This window comes from Bufo gargarizans, unplaced genomic scaffold (genome assembly GCF_014858855.1).
Source record: "Bufo gargarizans isolate SCDJY-AF-19 unplaced genomic scaffold, ASM1485885v1 fragScaff_scaffold_625_pilon, whole genome shotgun sequence".
NCBI classification, from domain to species: domain Eukaryota; kingdom Metazoa; phylum Chordata; class Amphibia; order Anura; family Bufonidae; genus Bufo; species Bufo gargarizans.
Genome location: NW_025334151.1, coordinates 218712 through 239410, shown reverse-complemented (window position 1 = coordinate 239410; position 20699 = coordinate 218712).

Here is a 20699-nt window from a genome sequence, read left to right as displayed (position 1 = left end):
TGGAGCCAGAAGCGAGAGCCCGCTACGGGGCTCGCCCCCCCGCCTTACCGGGTAAGTGAAAAAACGATAAGAGTAGTGGTATTTCACCGGCGGCATCCCCGTGCGCCCGCGCCGCGAGGGCGGGGCGGTGGGGCCTCCCACTTATCCTACACCTCTCATGTCTCTTCACAGTTGCAGACTAGAGTCAAGCTCAACAGCCTCTAGTTTGACCGTGTTCAAAAGTCATAGGCGTTTTCAATTTTCACTAGGAGCATTCTTTTGAAGTGGGGCTATCACCTGGACCGCAAAAGTTTGCGTTTATGTTGCGCGCCACACTACTATCATTGGCTCTTTCCACTGGCAGTCGAAACCGCTGAGTTCTTGAGTTCTTTGACACTGGATGGCGAAAAGTAAAAGTCTGCCATAAATATTGGCACTTTTTACGAACGATACAACTTACGTTTAATTGTAAATAAGCCATCAAAAATGGGCCAAAAATGCACAAAAATTATGTGGTACAACATTCGCAAATCTGACAAACACGTGCTATTTTTTCCATCACTCTGAAACCATCGATTACAGCCCTGATTTGGTCTTTTGATGCCAACGATAACCCTTCCAGCCTACGCTAAAGTTTCTATTATGGGTCTGATTTACACCCGAGGTTGAGATAATCTGCTACTTTCTTGGTTTGCATGGTTAGTAACTACCAGTTTGATCCACAAGGTGGCAGCACTAAACTGCTATATATAGCTATATAGATCAAATAATGGGTAAACAAAAAGGCCAGTGGCTATCCCAGTTGAGTGCAGAGGGTGGCAGCACTGAACTGAGACATATCAATTGCTATACAGAGTAACAGTGTTGATATCTGTGTGTTCATGAGCTAAAAAAAAAAAAAAAACATTGATAGCTATGTGTTGGTGTGCTGGCTGATTGGTATGTCAGTTGCCTTCTATGTGAGCATCATGAGTTTGAATCCTCAGAGGTGCCAATATATAATATTAATATTTATGATATTGATATAATAAAAATAATAAGAGTAAGAATGATCTGCATAGAATAATTTTTTTATAGAATAATGGTGAAAAATAACCTCTGTTGCTATCCCAGTTAAGTGCAGCAGATGGCAGCAATGAACTGCAATATAGCAATGTCTGTATAGAAAAATGGTAAAAAAAACTCACTGAAATATAGTCTGCTTAAAATACTGTTAGAATAATAATAATATTAATAATAATAATTATTATAATAGTATACTATTATATTAATATTATATATATAATATTATTAAATTATATTATTATAATATTATTATATATGATATTGATATAATAAAAAAAATACAAAGAAAAAGAATGATGTGCATAGAATAATTTATTTATAGAATAATGGTAAAAAAAGAACCTATGTTGCTATCCCAGTTAAGTGCAGCAGGTGGCAGCAATGAACTGTGGTATAGCAATTTCTGCATGGAGCAATGGTAAAAAAAAGTCTAAGTTGCTATCCTAGTTAAGTGCAGCAGATGGCAGTATTGAACTGCAATATAACCATTTTAATAGAGAATGACACTGCTATGTTTTTATTTCTAAGGATATGAAATCACACACAGATATATGAGTTGCTGCTATGGCTCATTGGTATCTACTTTGCCTTGTAAGTGAATCTTTTGGGATCTAATCCTCAGATGGACAAGTTTTTTTTTTTCAGACATCTTTTAATTTCTTTCACATTTAATCATTAATGAACACCAATAACCTTGTCATAGTCAGAATTATATTTCCGCAAAGCTGATCAATGTTGCTGGTTTATTTGTGTTCTTTTCAAACTTGCTGTGGACAGACACATGTCCAGTGACTGTCTCTCAGAGCAGATAGATTTAATCTCCCACTTTGCTTCATACGGCAAAAACACACCCTCCAAACCCATAGAATCATCGACAGCCATCTTTTTATTTTTTTCTGAGGGGTCAGATTTTCCATCGAGGTGATGGTTATTCACCATGTCAGTTGCACAGTAATCGGCACCTCGGGTCAGCTTGCTAGTCTATTCCAGTTGTAATCTGTAGGTGGCAGCACTGGAATTTGATTGCAAGATTTATGTCACTATGGGATTGGTTCACTTATTCAGAACAGAAACCTCTTTAAAGAGGCTTTGTCACCAGGATCAACCCTATTGAAGCAGACATGCTGCCTGGTAGGGTTCAGCCTCTTGAGTAAAGCCATAACTGTATTGGTATGCTTTAGGTGCTCTTGCTAATTCCCCCACAGGCTCTGCAGACTCCCCCACCCCATCCCAGCTCCCTTGACTGACTGGGCTTGGCATGCTAAGACCAGAGCATATCCAAAGAAGTTATGACATGATACCATTTTTAGTATTGATGTAAGACACTGCGATCTGCTCCTGGATGTTGGTGCTGTATGACACCTTATGAGCATAAAAAGAACCATTCATAAACATGAGTTGTATCTGTGGCTGGTAAGTTGTCAGATCCCTCTCCAGTTATTATTTATAGTTAATGGGGTTGGCGGGTATTGCGATAGCATCTGGCAGGAATGAATCAAGAGAACTCCGGCAGGCTTTTCTCTGACAGAACAGCCTGTCTGAGTTTCAGCCACATATATGAAAGTGCTTTAATTCCAAACTTACTGTTGTAATAAAATGAAGAAGAAAAAACACAACGTCAAACCTGCAGTATAACTTGGCTACAATTTATTGGCTTGGTATTATCAGGAAAACACACAACTATTGAATTTAGTAAATAAAAAAACAAAAAATAAAAAAAAACTTTAATGAGAATATATATACAAATACTTTTAATAGCAACTGATGCATGAAACCGGACTGATGACACATGAAAACTAAACAGAGACTATCTAGGAGGCTAAAAAAAAACTACTGTGTAATGGGCGCACGGTAGGAAAAAAAAACCTATATAGTGGAAATAAGGAGAGAAGGAATAAAAGTATGAAAAGAAACACAAAACATATAAGAATTATTGATCTTGATGGCCTCCTCACACCAAGAAATGCATCTCTTGATCGTTCGGTGGTGTCAATTGGCCGAAGCTCAGCTGCCGATATTCCATCTAGAACACAAGAAAAGAACCAGTATCCAAGAAACATACATGCTTTTAAAAACGCTTTATTATTCTGTGGTTTCATGAAAAAACTACATAAATAGTGTTGGCCTGGAGCAGTGCCCATTGGGAGGTTCAGCGGCTGGGTGGCGGGAAGTGAACACTTCCATTGTAGAAGCGCTCATATCCATATTCATCTGTATCACTGTCCTCAGGACATTGCTGAAAGCGGAATGGAAGTAAGTACTAGTGTTTACTCTTCTCATTATTTATAGAATAGTATGGCGAAGAAGGGGGGCTGAATAATGGCACATATTATGGTGTGGCACTATGGACAAGTAGGGGGCACTATGGGGGCATCTATTGGAGGCCCTATATACTGGCACATATAATGGGGGGCAATATGGAGAAGTGGGGGAGGGAGGGAAGCACTATGGGGGCATCTACTGGGGGGCATTACATACTCGCACACATTATGGGGGTACCAAGGAGAAATGGGGGGGCTACTGGCACGCATTATGGGGGGCACTATAGAGAGGGGAGGCATTCGGTTATATCTGATGGCTTGACTATAAATGATGGACTTTTTAATATGTTTGGGGTGGAAGCTGTCCTATTTGAGGTATTTACTTGTGCACATTATCAAGGGGCATTTTTGCACTGTCCAACATTATAAAAAGAATTATTACTACCAGGTGAATTATGGTGAGCTTTATTACAACTGAGGGATTTTGGGGAACATGAATAGTAGTATTGGCATTATGGTATCATTATTACTTCTGGGACACATTTGTTCTTTTGGGTGACCTGTAGGGTCACTATTACTATTAAGTGCACTCTGGCAGAGAATTATTACTATGTTTAGGAGCACTATTACAGTGTGTGTGTGTGTGTGTGTGTGTGTGTAGTATCAGCTTAGTACAGTTCTTTTTGGGGGACATTATGTTTTTATTAGTGTCAGGGGTACTATTTTTTTTTTTTTTTATTAGGGCATTGTGTTCCAATAATAATTAAAGGGGCACTATATGTGTGTGTAATTAGTATTTTCATAGGGTTTATCTGTTTATACAGTATAGTTTTGGGAAGCAAAGTATTGGGGATGCATGATGGGATGTTGAGAAGGAGGGAGGATGATGTAGTAAAGTAATATGTCTGTTTGGCAAACTCTGCAGAGACTAGAGGTGGTCTAAAGAAATCATCATGGTAGTCTGGTCTGAATGGAAAAGATGAGGGAAGAGACCATCTACATCAAAGTAGACGTCACAGGATGTAAGAGATATGTGGCTCTGTATTAGGATACCTATCTATCTACTTTAGTGATTCACTAGATTTTGAACTGCTGGATGAAGACGGAATGCCCGCCGTGCCATTAACTATAATGGGGCCCGGCCACAATCTGGCAAAGATGCAGAAAATCAGCGGGACACAAACCGCTGCACGCTTCAGTTTGTGTCTGGCCGATTCCTTGCATTTTCTGCAGCAGATGTGAAAGTAGCCTTACCCTGTATGTTATAGAGATATATATATATATATATATATATATATATATATATATATGTAATTTATGTATCTATAAACAAATAATTGTATACACAGTGAAGGAACACAGTCACCTGAGGTTGAAGTTTTGGAACCAGGCGATGGTCAACATTTCGGTTGGCGTTTTCTTGCCGACTCACTCTTTCAGCATCCGAAACGGCCCTAAGTGTATGTGTGGATAAGGATGGACTGAGCTGCGCCTCCATTGGTACCCAGCATTCAGACTAAAATACATATTTATATATTAACATAACATATTATTAGAACATCAAACATAATATTAGATATAAAATATAGCTCATATAAAACAAGTTTCCTTTCCTGTATCGACAGCCTATCTTCAGGAAAAGGGGAGGGATTGAAAAAGAGTTCTAGTCAATGTTCTCCTGCTCGATGTCAATATTGTGGGGCCGGGCCGGGGTAATTACAGAGACAGGAGGAGCTGCAATTGCACCTACTCTCCAGTGCAATAACAACTCAGAGTCAGGACCCTGCCAGTCCGATATCGCTGACCTATCGCGAGGATAGAATATCGATATAGCAAAACAGACAACAGAACAACTAAATATTAACATTTTGATAAAAAAATAACGTTCTAACGTACACAATATGCTTAAAATGGCTCACAAATGAATAAGGGCAAGAATTGGAAAGAGCTATATTCGCTGTTCGCCGTCGATATTGTGGTGGCAGTGGTAATTGCAGCTCCTTCTGTCTCCGGCAGTCGAACACAACGAGACAGATGAAGCTGCACTTACACCTACACCCTGTTTCAGTAACCACTCAAGAGTCTGGCTCCTTCCAGTCAGATATCGCTGACCTATCGCGAGGATATGATATATATTTCGATGTAGGAAAATGGATAACCCCTTACAATCTCGGTATAGCAAGGCAGTTCTAAAATAACAATTAAAAGGGTGGTCTCACTTTAGCAAGTGGCATTTATTATGTAGAGAATGTTAAAAGAAGGCATTTATTAATGTATTGCGATTGAGCATATCGGCCTCCTTTGCTGGCTTAATTCTTTTTTCCATCACGTTATACATGGCTCGTTTCCATGTTTATGACTACCCTGTGATCCAGCAGCGATGGACACGTTTGTACACTATAAGAAAAGGCGCAATCCTCTCTGGTGGCCGAAACCGTCGGAGCACACAAAGGCAGGTGTTTTTTTTTCATCTTTTTTTTTTTACTATAGTGTGCGAGAACGGCTACCACTGATGGATTGTAGGGTGGTCATAACCATGGAAATGAGAGGTATATAATGTGATGGGAAAATGAATCTAGCCAGCAAAGGAGGCAATATGGACAATCATAATACATTAGTGCCTTTTATTAACTTTCTCTATATGATAAATGCTATTTGCTGAAGTGACACAACCCCTTTAGATATTAACATTTCTATAAAAATAACACATTAACAGAACCAGAGAAATTCAGTGACATAGACAATATCCGTAAAATGACTCAACAGAACATCACTTTCGACGGCCTGTCTTCAGGATAAGGGCACAGATTGCAAAATAGTATTGCTCGCCTGCTCGCCGTCGATATTGCTGTGGCGGGGGTAATTGCAGCTCCTTCCGTCCCAGGCACTCGAACACGAGACGAATGAAGTAGCAATCACACCTACTCCCCGCTGCAGTAACCACTCAAAGAGTCCGGACCCTGCCAGCCGGAAAGATCGCTGACCTATCGTGAGGATAGGTTATCGATATAATAAAACAAAAGAACAATTAAATATTAACTTTTCTAAAAATAAAAAATAAAATAAAAACATTAACAGAACCAGAGAAATCTGGCAACATACACATACACCTAGCTTTCCTGCATCGATGGCCTATCTTCCGGAGAAGGGCACGGATTGAAAAGGGCTTCTACTTATTCCTCGCCAGCTCGCCGTCGTTATTGCGGTGGGAGGGGTAACTGAAGCTGCTTCCGTCCCAGGCACTCGAACACAACGAGACGAAAAAAGCATCAGCAACACCTACTCTCCGCTGCCGTAACCACTCAGTGTCGGGCCCCTGCCAGTCGGAAATATCGTTGAGCTATCGCGAGGATAGGTTATCGACATAATAAAACGGACAGCCCCTTACAATCTCGGCAGTTCTAAAAGAACAATTAAATATTAACTTTTCTATTAAAAAAACCTCAAGAGTCGGGCACGTGCCAGTCGGAAATGTTGCTGACCTATCGCGAGGATAGGTTATCGATATAGCAAAACGGACAGCCCCTTACAATCCCAGTACAGAAAGGCAGTTCTAAAAGAACAATTAAAGGGAACTTGTCATCAACTTTATGCTGCAAAAATAAATAAAAAATGAGAGCATAAAGTACAGAGAGGTGAGTTGATTTCAACGGTCTGTCATTTTTAAGTTAAGAGGTAGTGGTTGGCAATAACCAACATCACAATCGTTGCAGACTACACCTGCATAAGAGTCAAGGCCACCTGAGAAGAGTCTTGGTTATTCATGACTCCCTGTTCTCCCTGCACATCTGCTGATGACTGACAGTCTTCTATCTTGTTTTCTCCCTTTCTCTCTAGGAGAGAACTGCCAATCATCACCGATACTGTGCCCGCTATGTTCCCCAAAACTATACTGCAGAAACCGATAAACCCTCTGAAAATACTGATTACATACACATATAGTGCCCCTTCAATTATTATTGGAACACAAGGCCCTATTTAAAAAACAAAGCAAAAAAATAAAACTGCACCAAGCAAATAGTGCCCCTAACAGTGTAAACATAATGCCCCCTAAAAATAACTGTACCTAGCCAGCCGATACTATCCCCCTCCCCAAATTGTAATATTGCTTCCAAAATCGCAACAATATTAATTCTTGTGAACAAGCCTGTGAAAGCAGATATGTTTCTGTATACGAGACGATACTGTGCTTGGACTTGTAGTCCTACACATACAACAAGCTGATGAGTCTACCATCTGTCAGACATGTCACTCAGGGCAGGACTAGCATTTACTCATTTTGCCCCGGGGGGTGTGTGTGTGTGTGTGTGTGTGTGTGGGTGTGTGTGTTGTTGGGGGGGGGGGGGGTGTTGGTGGTTTCCCAAATATTCACAATCAAAACCTCATAGATTCTTTTTATTGAAGGTAAACAAAGGACGATTACAGAATCAGGGAAATGAGGAAATAGATTGCGCCACCAATGTTTTTAATGTGGGGGTGGGGGGCACACTGCGCCACCAATGATTAATATACTGGGGGGTTTGGGGGGGGGGCACTGCGCCACCAATGATTAATATACTGGGGGGGTGGGGGGCACACTGCGCCACCAATGAAGTTAAATCTCTCATTTATTCATATACAGGAGGCAGGAGCTGGCTGCAGAATGACATAGCCGGCTCCCGACCTCTATGAGCGTCTCGGGTGGCGCCATGAAGCCTGCGGCCTATCGGAGAAAGGAGACGCCCCTTCTCTGCCCCACCATTCATTTTTATCGACAGCAATGCAATTGAATATAGAGATATGCGCTTCCACAATGTAAACGCTCTTCTCCCACTCCCCCCCCCCCCTACACGCACACGCGGGCCCCTGTTCCGCCGAACCAGCTGCACAGGCTGTATTCCCACCCCTGATGTTAGTGTTACACTTATAATCAGGATATTCCTCTTTTTAATGCCTAATAATAGCTTGTGGAAATCAGGGAATAATAGAGTTTTTGAAGACCGTGCTCGTTTCTTGGATACTGTTTTTTTTTTTTCTTTTCGTTCAAGATGGAATATCGGCAGTCCTAGAAATGCAGCTGAGCTTCGGCCAATAGACTCCACCGAAGGACCGAAAGCTTCATTTCACGACGCGAGGAAGAAGACATCAAGATCAACAATCTGTCTTTGTCATGTTTTTGGTTCCTTTTCCTACTTTTCTTTCCTCCCTCCTTTTTCCACTATATAGGGTTTTTTTCCTACTGTGAGCCCATTACACAGTAGGTTTTTGTTTTGATTACCTGTGTCAACAAGCCTTTTTCCCGGATGTAGGCCGGTGTGTACACCTACCACGATATTGAATGTATTTTACGTTGCCATTAAAGTTGTTTGTATTTACTGCATTAAATAGCTGTGTGTTTTCCTTGCGATATTAAGCCAATAAATGGTAGTTGAGGAAAACTGCAGTTTTCACGCCAAGGTATGCCGCCCGTGAGATGTGTGCGGGGCATATTTCCTTGCGTGGCATCTCCTCTTTGAACGGAAGCGGACTGCTACGATGCTCCTGTGAACCGGACCGCACGGCAAGGCCGCACAGTCAAATATGTCTCTTGCTCTGTACAGATCTCACGGGCGTCATGCTCTTTTGTCAAATGAAGCGTGAACAACCCCACAAGCTACCAGTATCTCACAACAGTGAGTACAACCCTTGCGTTTTTGTAAATGCTTTATCGTATCTATTCACGGGACAGCACTCAAGATATGTGAAGTAGTTAGTGTACAGTGTTGAATAAGTGTAAATTTGGTGTCCCCTACAAGTAGATTGCCACACAGCCATTAATGTAAAATCCACCAGGCAACAAAAGGGAGCTCACCCATAAGTGAAAATAGCTAAACGGTGCCCAATTTACCCCAGTGTCATGTGATTCGTCAGTGTTACAAGCTCTGTCGTTAATGGCGAGCAGCAGGCAGAAACCGCACTTCCTCCTTTTCCCCCACGAAGAGTAAAAATACTCCTCATACTATTTTTCAGCAGTATATTTAATCGGAGGAGGAATACGAAAGTTGCTGTGACTCAAATACAGAATACGTAGGACTACACTTGTTCATATCTGCATCGGAGGCTCCGTTAGTGGTGCCTGTCGCAGCTTCTGTCAAAAATGACCTGACAATATATATTATTTTTTTTTTACAATAGAACTCCATGATGACGGATGCCACAGTGTGGCGTCAGTCTGAAGCGCCCGTTAATGTATACAGTTTTTGTGTATGCTGTTATTTTCGTTGTTCTGTTCATCTACTGGCGCAGAACAATAGAAATAAATAGCGTTGGTGTGAACTGGGTTTAAGAGATGGGTATGCGGGAAACAATATTAATCTAAATCACATCAGGTTGTTATAACGAAGTGATAAAGTGTCCGTTCAAGTATAGTGGATCCTCCCTGTACTTTATCACCTGGCTGAATTAGGCTGCATTCACTACACACGTCAGTTTACCATGTATGTGGCGCAGGGTGTGATGTGATGGTCACCCACACTCCACTACAAACATTACAAAATGCACTACATAAATCACTCGCAGAACAAGGTGACAAAGCAGCGTGTAATCTATCTTTATTGTCCTGGCCCTATTTAGCGTCTGGGTCCTTTCCCAGCGTTCCCCGCTCTTCTTAGTACATTGACCCTCGGACCGGCGTTACTGTCACCCCCCTGGGAGAAGGCGAGTTAAATTTGGCGTTATCGCTCTCACCTTCTTTCATACTGGTCCATGGAAGTTCTACATGGCGCTTTGAAGCCCATGGTCATGTGGAAATTGACTCCTGCTCAAACTTTGAAAACTCAGCCCAGAGCTATGGAAGTCATCCCGGGCTTGAAAATGAGCTTGGCCTGCCAGCCCTCTTGCAGGCCGCATCAACGGGGTGATGAGTGCCATTGCCTAGCCCATGGTCATCTCGAAACCGACCCCTGATCAAAGTGGGCAAATTGAGTCCACAGCTATAAAGGCAATCTCTGGGCGGTGGGTCGGCATCTGATACTCCCATAACAGTGTCAGCGTGTATTCTATCTATTTAATCCAACCACTAATTCACTACTCTAATAAATAAAATAAAAAATTAATATTTAAAAACGTATTAACACCACCGCCATGAACGCTCCCCCTACATGCCCCCATCTGCACCCTCCAGATGCCAGGCTCTCCTCTCCCCAGTGCCATCAGCTTCAGTTGCCGGAGAGCCCCCACCCCCTGACTTCCCCTCACAGTGCCATCATCTGCACCCTGTAGATGCCAGGATCCTCCCCAGTGCCATCAGCTTCAGCTGCCGTCGAGCCCCCTGACCTCCCCCCCAGTGCCATTGCCCCCCCCCAAGATGCCATCAGCTGCCTCCCAGTACCATCAGGCTGCCATCAGCATTTCCTACCATGCCATCAGGTGTCAGATCCCCCCAAAACGACTTCCCATTGTGCCCGCTTCAGTCATGCCCTCAGTGTTAAAAACAAACCAACCAACCACACTAACTACTTACCTTGTCCCGTTCTTCACGGTCAGCTCTTCTATGAAGGCACAGACAGCTCCTCAGCACGGTGTGGTAGGAGCTTAGTTGGGTTTCTGTGCTACAGGCTCCTCCCACTCAGGGTGGGTAGCTAGGGTCTGAAAAGAACCAGGGCCCAAGCCCCATTGAATATGGCCCAGTTTTCTAAGTCGCGGACACCCCCCAAGCCCCCCCCCCCCCCCATTCAGGGGTTAAGTCCTGGGGAAAAGTGTGGGAACCCACCAATATCCATTGCCACCCCGATCCCCGGGCAGAATATTCAGTGCAACATAAAACAAAAACTGGAATTTGCGCTATCATGTTCAGACATAATTCATATCATATCCTTATATATAAATTACTTACAATTCTGAAGACTCAGGGGTGCTTGACTGGCTTGGACTCACGGGTGCTTGACTGGCTTGGACTCAGGGGTGCTTGACTGGCTTGGACTCAGGGGTGCTTGACTGGCTTGGCCTCAGGGGTGCTTGACTGGCTTGGACTCAGGGGTGCTTGACTGGCTTGGACTCAGGGGTGCTTGACTGGCTTGGACTCAGGGGTGCTTGACTGGCTTGGACTCAGGGGTGCTTGACTGGCTTGGACTCAGGGGTGCTTGACTGGCTTGGACTCAGGGGTGCTTGACTGGCTTGGACTCAGGGGTGCTTGACTGGCTTGGCCGGGCAGAAGGAGTGTGGGAGACTGTGAGGCCTTTTTTCTCCAAGCTGCTGCATAAAAAAAAATATATTTTTCATTACACCTCATGTCAGACCACCAATCAGACCCCCAATGTTAATTAGACCTCAGCTAACAGCGCCAAAAATATCACCAATATCACCTCAGATCACACCTCAACTCAGACCCCAATATAAATGACCCCAAATCAGACCTCAGATAGGACCCCCATGCCTCTAACCAGACCAGACCCCAGTGCCTCCCCATCTGCGCCTCTCCATCAGCCCCCAGTGCCTCTTACCAGTGCCTCTCCATCAGCCCCCAGGCCCTCCAATCAGTTCCCTCCATCAGCCCCCAGTCGGTGCATCGCCATCAGCCTCCAGTGCGTCCTCCCAAGTTATTAAAATCATTGCACCCCCCCCCCCCCCGGTATTAAAAAGGAGATTTTTGTATAACTTACCAGTAAAATTTCTCTCGCTCTTCATTGGGTGACACGGGAACCATGGCTATGTCCTCAGGGAGGCGTTGACACTAGTAACAAAAAAGCTGTTAGCATCTCCCCTGGCAGCTATACCCCCTCCAGCCTGGAGAGAGAGCGCTTCAGTTTGTTTACAAGCAGTAGGTGAAGCAAGCCAACCAAGAAAACATGTGGAACACCAACCATGTCAAAAGACCCAAGGGGGTTCTAACCAGCAACAGCCACAACCCTGGCCAGACAACAATACTGGGTAGGTGCTATGTCCCCCAATGAAGAGCAAGAAAGAGATTTGACTGGTAAGCTATACAAAAATCTCCTTTTCTCGCCCATAATCATTTGGGGACACAGGAACCGTGGGACGTCCAAAAGCAGTCCACAGGGAGGGGAAAAAAACCAGAGACCCATGGAAGCAAGCGTCCCTGCAGGCATCCACAACGGTCGCCTGCAAGACCACATGGCCCAAGCAGCGACCGCCGAGAGTCCCTGTAGAAGGAGGGATGTGGAGGGCGCCACAGCCCACCATTCGGGAGAGGAGCGTGCCTGGAATGGAAGGCCACCAAACGAATACCACATGCAATGCAGATGAGGGAAAGTAGTAACGTAGGAACCATCAAGGCATGCGGGCTGGCTATGAACCATGAGCCAGAGAGGAAAAGACAGGATAAGAATAGGCTAGGTCTAAGCCCATTCCCCGTCCGAGACCAGCGCTATACAGAAGTAGCCAAGGATTCAGTGGCTGTGCAAAAAACTCTGGTTGAGGAGGAAGGCAGGCAAGGGGAGTCGCACTGTATTGCTAGCCCCATACCCCAGCAGAGGAGGGGGCCACCCGCATAGGCCACCTAATTCAGTGCTAAAAAGAGTCCACCGCCTGACGAAAGAGCTGTGGACTAAGTACCCAAGTATGTAGTGGTAACTAAATAGCGCTCCCACAGTAGTATGCGGCGCTTGCTCCGTCAGCGCAAAACTGAGGGGGGAGGCCTAAGACCAGTGTTCCCTCTAAGCTACGCGGGTGAGCGGCCGCACAGCAATTATTGTGCCCCCGCTCACAAGTTTAATAAGTCCGCTCAGCAGCACCCGGTCACAAAATGCCCACACTTGCCCACACTATTGATGACACTATACATGTCCCCGCACTACTGCTGCCTCCTCCTTTTCTAACTGAAGAGGACTGAGCAGCAGTGCACAGGCAGAGGTAATGTGGCAGTCTGATGGAGAGAAGGGCCCCGCTGCTAATGTCCCCCAGCCCCATAAATCTCACTGCTGTGCAGGTGGAAGAAGGAGACAGGGCAATCCCTGTTCATGAAATCCTAATGTATTCCTCACATCCCGCCCCAAAGCAGTCACCCTGACACCGCCACAGTAATAAGGGGGGCCGCTAATATTTATTAAACCGGACACACTCCTTGACAAGAGGCATTCTGGGGCGGTAAGGTCTGTTCCCCACAAGGAAAAGTCACTTTGTGGGGTTTGTCACGTATGGAGACCAGGATACCGGTCCTATATGTGGACGGGATGCATGCAGCAGAGCTAAGCTTGTTAGATGCAGCAGGGCGGAGCTTGTTAGATGCAGCAGGGCGGAGCTTGTTAGATGCAGCAAGGCGGAGCTTGTTAGATGCAGCAGGGCGGAGCTTGTTAGATGCAGCAGGGCGGAGCTTGTTAGATGCAGCAAGGCGGAGCTTGTTAGATGCAGCAGGGCGGAGCTTGTTAGATTCTGCAGAGCTGATCTTGTTAGGTGCAGTAGGGCAGGTGCTTACTGTATATGTTGGGGTACAACTTGTTGTGAAATCCTACTATGTCCTGACTCCTTACATTGGACTGTAGCCGCATGTACCGACTGTTCACAGCACAAACACTGCGGCCTCAAACAGTCAATTTACAAACCAAGCTCTGCTACATCTGTTCTCAAATCTCTGTGTGCCTATACTGCAATATTTATTTTCTTTAGTTCTATCCGCTTCTAGAAAAGCTGGGTGAAAGCCAATATTGCTGCCATTCCGACCTTCACCCTGAGCAGCAAACGTCGGGTGCATCTCTGCCGTTATGTGCCTTCCACTGAGGCCTTCTCCACACAGCTGGGGGGGTGGCAGATATAGGTATAGGCTGTATATAAGTATAGACCGTATATAGGTATAGGCTGTATATAAGTATAGGCTGTATATAAGTATAGGCTGTATATAAGTATAGGCTGTATATAGGTATAGACTGTGTATAGGTATAGGCTGTATATAAGTATAGGCTGTATATAGGTATAGACTGTGTATAGGTATAGGCTGTATATAAGTATAGGCTGTATATAAGTATAGGCTGTATATAGGTATAGACTGTGTATAGGTATAGGCTGTATATAAGTATAGACCGTATATAGGTATAGACTGTATATAGGTATAGGCTGTGTATAGGGATATCTATCTATCTATTATCTTTCCCACAGGGGTTATATTGTCTGGCATGGTGTAACCTCCATACATTTGCTGTACAGTATACATTATAATCCATACACAATGCCGTTCAATATATAGTATAACACCTACACTGTAGGGTTATGTTGTATATTGCACGGCATGGTGTATGGATTATAATGTATATTATACGGCATGGAGTATGGATTATAATGTATATTTTACTGTATGGTGTATGGATTATAATGTATTCTGTACAGCAGGCATGCTCAACCTGCGGCCCTCCAGCTGTTGTAAAACTACAACTCCCACAATGCCCTGCTGTAGGCTGTTCGGGCATGCTGGGAGTTGTAGTTTTGCAACAGCTGGAGGGCCGTAGGTTGAGCATGCCTGCTGTACAGCATGGTGTAAGGATTATGCTGTATATTACACAGCATGGTGCAGGGGTTACATTGTATGCTCTTTAATGTGACAATTATTTTAGGTTTTCCTATCGCCCACCTTTGATGGCGCTGTGTCCAGCTCTGAGGCGACCCCGCTCAGCAGCTGCCCAGGCTTAGAGGGAACACTGCCTAAGACTATCCGTAGAAGCCACCTACTATACTGCCACAGTTAAGTAGAGCGAACCTTTGAAACTCTACCCGGAAGGGCGCTGAAGAGGTGCAACTGCCAAGCTAGCGCCAGGGTAGGACCCCTACCTGAGGGGAATGTCCCACTGCAGCGACCACGAACTCGAGCATTAGCGAATAGCTGCACCTGGGGAGGAGAACAAGCTGTAGCATCTAAACCAGAGTGCCAGCATAACCACTTCCCAAAGAAGAAGTGGTGGCTAGAGAATACAGAGTCAACGAACACTCGACTCGCTGGAACGTACTCACCATATATGGGCAATGGTGTACGTACTACGTATTGATGCGGACCATATCATGACCGACTGTAACAATGGAGACCCAGGGAGATGAGGGGTCTCCATGACACAGAGGTGATGGTAGGTAACCCCCTGCCCAAAACCAGCACCAAAGGAAAAGAAGGATACAATAAGAAATAGCCAACTTATCCACTGGCGGCACCCATATACCACTAGTGAAAGATTAACGGGCACCCGCGGGTACTGTCCGTTGCCAGTTGAATTTCAGCATCCCAAGACGCTTAGTTATTGCCCTGCTAGTGGATCAATTTGGAAGGGGAAATGCACCAGGAAGCACGGTGATGTGTATCACTCCGCCTACAGAAGGATAGCGCGACAGTCGGACGGTATCCAATGGTGGTGCAATTACCATACTTATGTAAGGTGGAATGCATACGGCAAGTAGCTAAGCCAGTGGTAGGTAAAATATGACACCAATGAAGTGGGTTAATGCCAACGGCGAGAAATAGTGCATGCGGCGAGTCCTGTACCCCGTGGGAGTGCAATTAATTCACCTAATGAATGGGGTAATGTATACAGCACACATTGCAGCCAGTGATAATGTCATTGCGCAACCTAAGGAAGGGGCCAACGCATACGGTAGGTACTGAACCCAGTGGACATGCAATTACGCCACCTACAGAAGGGGGAAATCATACGTCCGGCACTGAAACCAGTGATACTATACTTAGACCATCTGTGGCAGGGGACAATAAGGTAAGGCAAGTACTGCATCCCGAAGTATTGCAAATATCCCACCTATGGAAGGGCGACAAGTACCGTTGGTCGGAGGGAGGATTGCGAGAGGTCCTCCTTGTCTGATATGACACGGGCCCAGCGTGATACCACCAGACAGGGTGGTCCTGCGGTAGTGAGGGCAGAGGAGAGGGACCCGTATGGTGCACAGTTTTATTTTATTTTTTTAAACTAAGATGCCGGCCTCAAGCGCACATGAGGCAGGAAGGGGTTAGTTTTTTTTTCCCATTAGAAAACCTGCACTAGGCTACATCCCCCAGATGCCAGATACGCCGGCCTAAGTGCTGGCTGGGCAGAAAGGGTTAAGGCCACTTGAAGACCGGGGGCTGAGCTCAGCATGTTTCTGTGGGAAGGGGAAGTAGGGCGGGAATAATTTGTGCCACAGAGCCCCCCTCCTCCGGGGGACAAAGTTTGCGGCCTAGCGGGCTGCAAAAAGGGGCGAACCAAACCCCTTGTGAACAGCCGATTAGGGCATGCTTGCCCCTGCATCGGCCGGCCACATGAAGAGAGCAGCTGGCGAATGTGCCCGCCTGGCAACGGACGCGGGCTGCACCCGGCGTGCCTGGCAAACAATATAGCTGCCGGAACACCGATGCGGTGCCGCACAAACTTATGGCAGCTAACTCCCTCCGGAGCGGTGCGCCCGACATCCGTTCCCGAAAGGGGTGGCAGTGAGGTAGGTGCTGCAAGAGTGCACTCCCTTCCGTATTGGGAAAATTACTGTCGTGGATCGGGAGCCTCCTGCGCTCAGGACGGCTGTCTTAACCCCCTATGTGCCTATGTCCCTTCTTGGAGTACAACAAGAGGGGGAGCGAAGGGTATGACATCAGTGGTGCTGCTGGCTTCAGGTGTGCTGGGAATGATTCCAGAGCTGGCAATGGCCTGAGGGGAGCTGGGAATGGCATCAGGGGTGCTGGGCTATGCTAAAACCCTGTGCTGTTGAAGACTATTGTCACCAAGAGGGAGGGAGGGAAGGCCAGGAGGGTTAACATCCTCACCTAGTCCAGTGTACTGACCTCTCTTTTCTTCCCTGCCGCCATCTTGCCCTTCCTCTTCTCCAGCAGGGACACCCCTTCAGCTACTTGCACAGCAGGACGATGGAAAATCGGGTTTGGATTGGTGACCCTTCTGCTCGCTGGGTCCACCTTGTCTTCTTGTGGGGGAGGAGGCAGCGTGGCGGACCAACGCTGGTGTGCTGCCCCGGGAGAACAGGGAGATGAGGCGTCCACTGTTTCCCACCTGAAAAAGAAAGAAAATATGAAACTCAAATAACAAATCACCAGGAGCTACCCAGGGAGGTCTTGCCTCCTATTGACATTAGAAAAAACTGAAGCTCTCTCTCCAGGCTGGAGGGGGTATAGCTGCCAGGGGACGAGCTAACAGCTTTTGCTAGTGTCAACAACGCCTATAGGACATAGCTATACACACGGTTCCTGTGTCCCCCATTAAATATGGACCAGAAATGAATGGTGGGCAGTGTGCCCTCCCCCCACCTCCCCAGTATTAAAATCATTGGTGGGCAGTGTGCCCTCCCCAGTATTAAAATCATTGGTGGGCAGTGCGCCTCCCCCACCTCCCCAATATTAAAATCATTGGTGGGCAGTTCCCCTCCCCGTATTAAAATTATTGTTGGGCAGTGTGCCCTCTCCCTCCCCAGTATTAAAATCATTGGTGGGCAGTACGCCCTCCCGCCATCATTGGTGTCAGTGTCAGTTCCTATCGGAGTCCCAGCAGTGTAATGCGGGGGCTCCGATCGGTTACCATGGCAGCCAGGACGCTACTGAAGTCCTGTCTTGCTGCCATGGCCAGTTAGTCAGCAGAATACTTAGATGCGCTGTGGCCACCCGGTGCTCCTTCTTCTTCTAACGCAGAGGTCTGCGCGGTGCCTTCACCGCTTCCTGATCCTTTTGCCCGGCGTTAAAGACAGACGGCCCTGAAAGGGAACGGCGTTCCTGCTATGAAGAAAGTGCAGGAATGCAGTTCCCACACGTTCCCGCAAGACTCGAGCCCTGCCCCCATCCCCCCGCACATCACCTTTTTGCTGTACTCGCTATACAGCAGCACATACCTGTCACATCCAGGGCCTCCCAGGTGACGTCTCCTCTGTTGTAGATCTTCTCTGTCCTCATCTTCTTAATTTGGTCCGGACAACTTCTCTCAGCGGCCTCGTCTCTGCAGAGTGTGACACACAGACGTATTAGCTTCCTCACTTTTCTATCATCATCCCCCAACCTGGAGTCCCCCCATTGTTATCCTGCTCCTCGCTATTCTCCCTAATACCCCCAAATACTATCCTGATGAAAAATGAGTCCCCGCCCCCCTCTAGTAATAGTGCTCCTCATAATACCACCAATAGCAAATCCCTTCTAGAATGCCCTCGTTAGTAATACTGGCCCCTACAGTGGCCCCCAACATTGATAATGCTCTCCAAGAGTGCCCCCATTAGTAGAAGAGCTCTCCAGTATTAATAATAACCCTCACAGAGCTCCCAGTAGTAATAAGGACTCTCTATTGTGGTAATAAAGTTCTCTACAGACCCCTAAGTAGTAACCCCCCCCCCATAGGGCTATTAGTAGAAATAAGGCCGATCTATAAGTCCCTCCTATAGAGCCCCCAGTAGTAATAAGAACGCCTATAATGTCTCCTGGATTTATTATACCCCTACAGTGCCCCCATTATTAATACTGGTCCCTGCTGTTATAATACTCACCCTGAAGTGCCCCCGGTATTGATAATTCCCGCTGCAGTGTTCCCTGTAGTTATATTCCTGCCTCCACCATACAGTCCCATGTAAATAATATCACTCCCCTCCTTCCAGCCTCTCCAACATACAGTCCCATGTAAACAACACTATTTCCCTCACCCTGCCATGCAGTGCTATGTTAATTAAAATCACACCATTTCTCCATCCACCTCCAATAAACAGTCCCATGTAAATAATATCCCTCTCTATCTACAGCCCCCTCCAATTTACAGCCCCATGTAAGCAATATCACTCTCTATCTACATACAGCCCCTTCCAATATACAGCCCCATGTAAATAACATCACCTCCTCCCCAGCTGCCTCCAACATGCAATCCCATGTAAACATCACCCTTTCAACATTCAGTCGTATGTAAATAGCACCCCCCCCCCAAACCAGGCAGCTGCAACATATAGTCCCATGTAAATAATATCCCTCTCAATCTACAGCCCCCTCCAATATGCAGCCCCGTGTAAATAATATTGCTCTCTATTTACAGCCTCCTCCAAAATACAGCCCCATGTAAATAATTCCCCTCTCTATCTGCAGCTCCATGTAAATGACATAGCATCCTCCCCAGCCACCTACAACATGCAATCCTATGTAAACATGGCCCCTTCAACATATAGTCAGTCCCATGTAAATAATATCCTTCTCAATCTACAGCCCCCTCCAATATACAGCCCGATGTAAATAATATCGCTCTCTATCAACAGCCTCCTCCAAAGTACAGCCCCATGTAGATAATACCCCTCTCTATCTACAGCCCCATGTAAATGACATAGCATCCTCCCCAGCCACCTACAACATGCAATCCTATGTAAACATGACCCCTTCAACATATAGTCAGCCCCATGTAAATAATACCCCTCTCTATTTACAGCCCCATGTAAATGACATAGCATCCTCCCCAGCCACCTACAACATGCAATCCTATTTAAACATGGCCCCTTCAACATATAGTCAGTACCATGTAAATAATACCCCTCTCTATCTACAGCCCCATGTAAATGACATAGCATCCTCCCCAGCCACCTACAACATGCAATCCTATGTAAACATGACCCCTTCAACATATAGTCAGTACCATGTAAATAATACCCCTCTCTATTTACAGCCCCATGTAAATAACATAGCATCCTCCCCAGCCACCTACAACATGCAATCCCATGTAAACATGACCCCTTCAACATTCAGTCCTATGTAAATAACATCACCCCCGCCAACCAGGCACCTGCAACACACAGTTCCATGTAACTAACTTCACTCCCTTAAGCACTAACACACAGTCCCATGTAAATAATCCCAGCTCCCAGCACTGCCCTGCCTCTCCCCTCACTTACCTCACCAATCGTAGCAGACATCACCATAGCTTCCTTTTTCCTCTGCGCTGCCGTCCTCTGCTGAACTCCGTCCGGTCCGTCCGGTCACATGATCGTGACATCACCGAAGGTCCTTCACCCCACACTTCCTCTTTTGCTCATCACATGACCTGTGATGTCACCACAGGTCATTTTCCTCTCCAGGGCACTAGGATTAATGAATGGAGCTGGCTTGCAGGACATGTTTTAACCCATCAAAGCCTAGAGTACTGTTTTACATAGAGTGCACACGCCCCCTGCAGGCCACTGCCGGCATATATTATATACTATTGATCTTATAGAGTGTTCTATACCCGGTGCAGATTAGCTCATGTGACGCCCTCTGCTGCCGAATACCGGGATTTACCGCGATTTATTTTATACCATTTATCTCTACCTGAGGTGCAGATTATCTCATGTGACGCCCTCTGCTGCCGAATAGCGGGATTTACCGGGATTTATTTTATACCATTGATCTCTACCCGAGGTGCAGATTATCTCATGTGACGCCCTCTGCTGCCGAATACCGGGATTTACCGCGATTTATTTTATACCATTGATCTCTACCCGAGGTGCATATTATCTCATGTG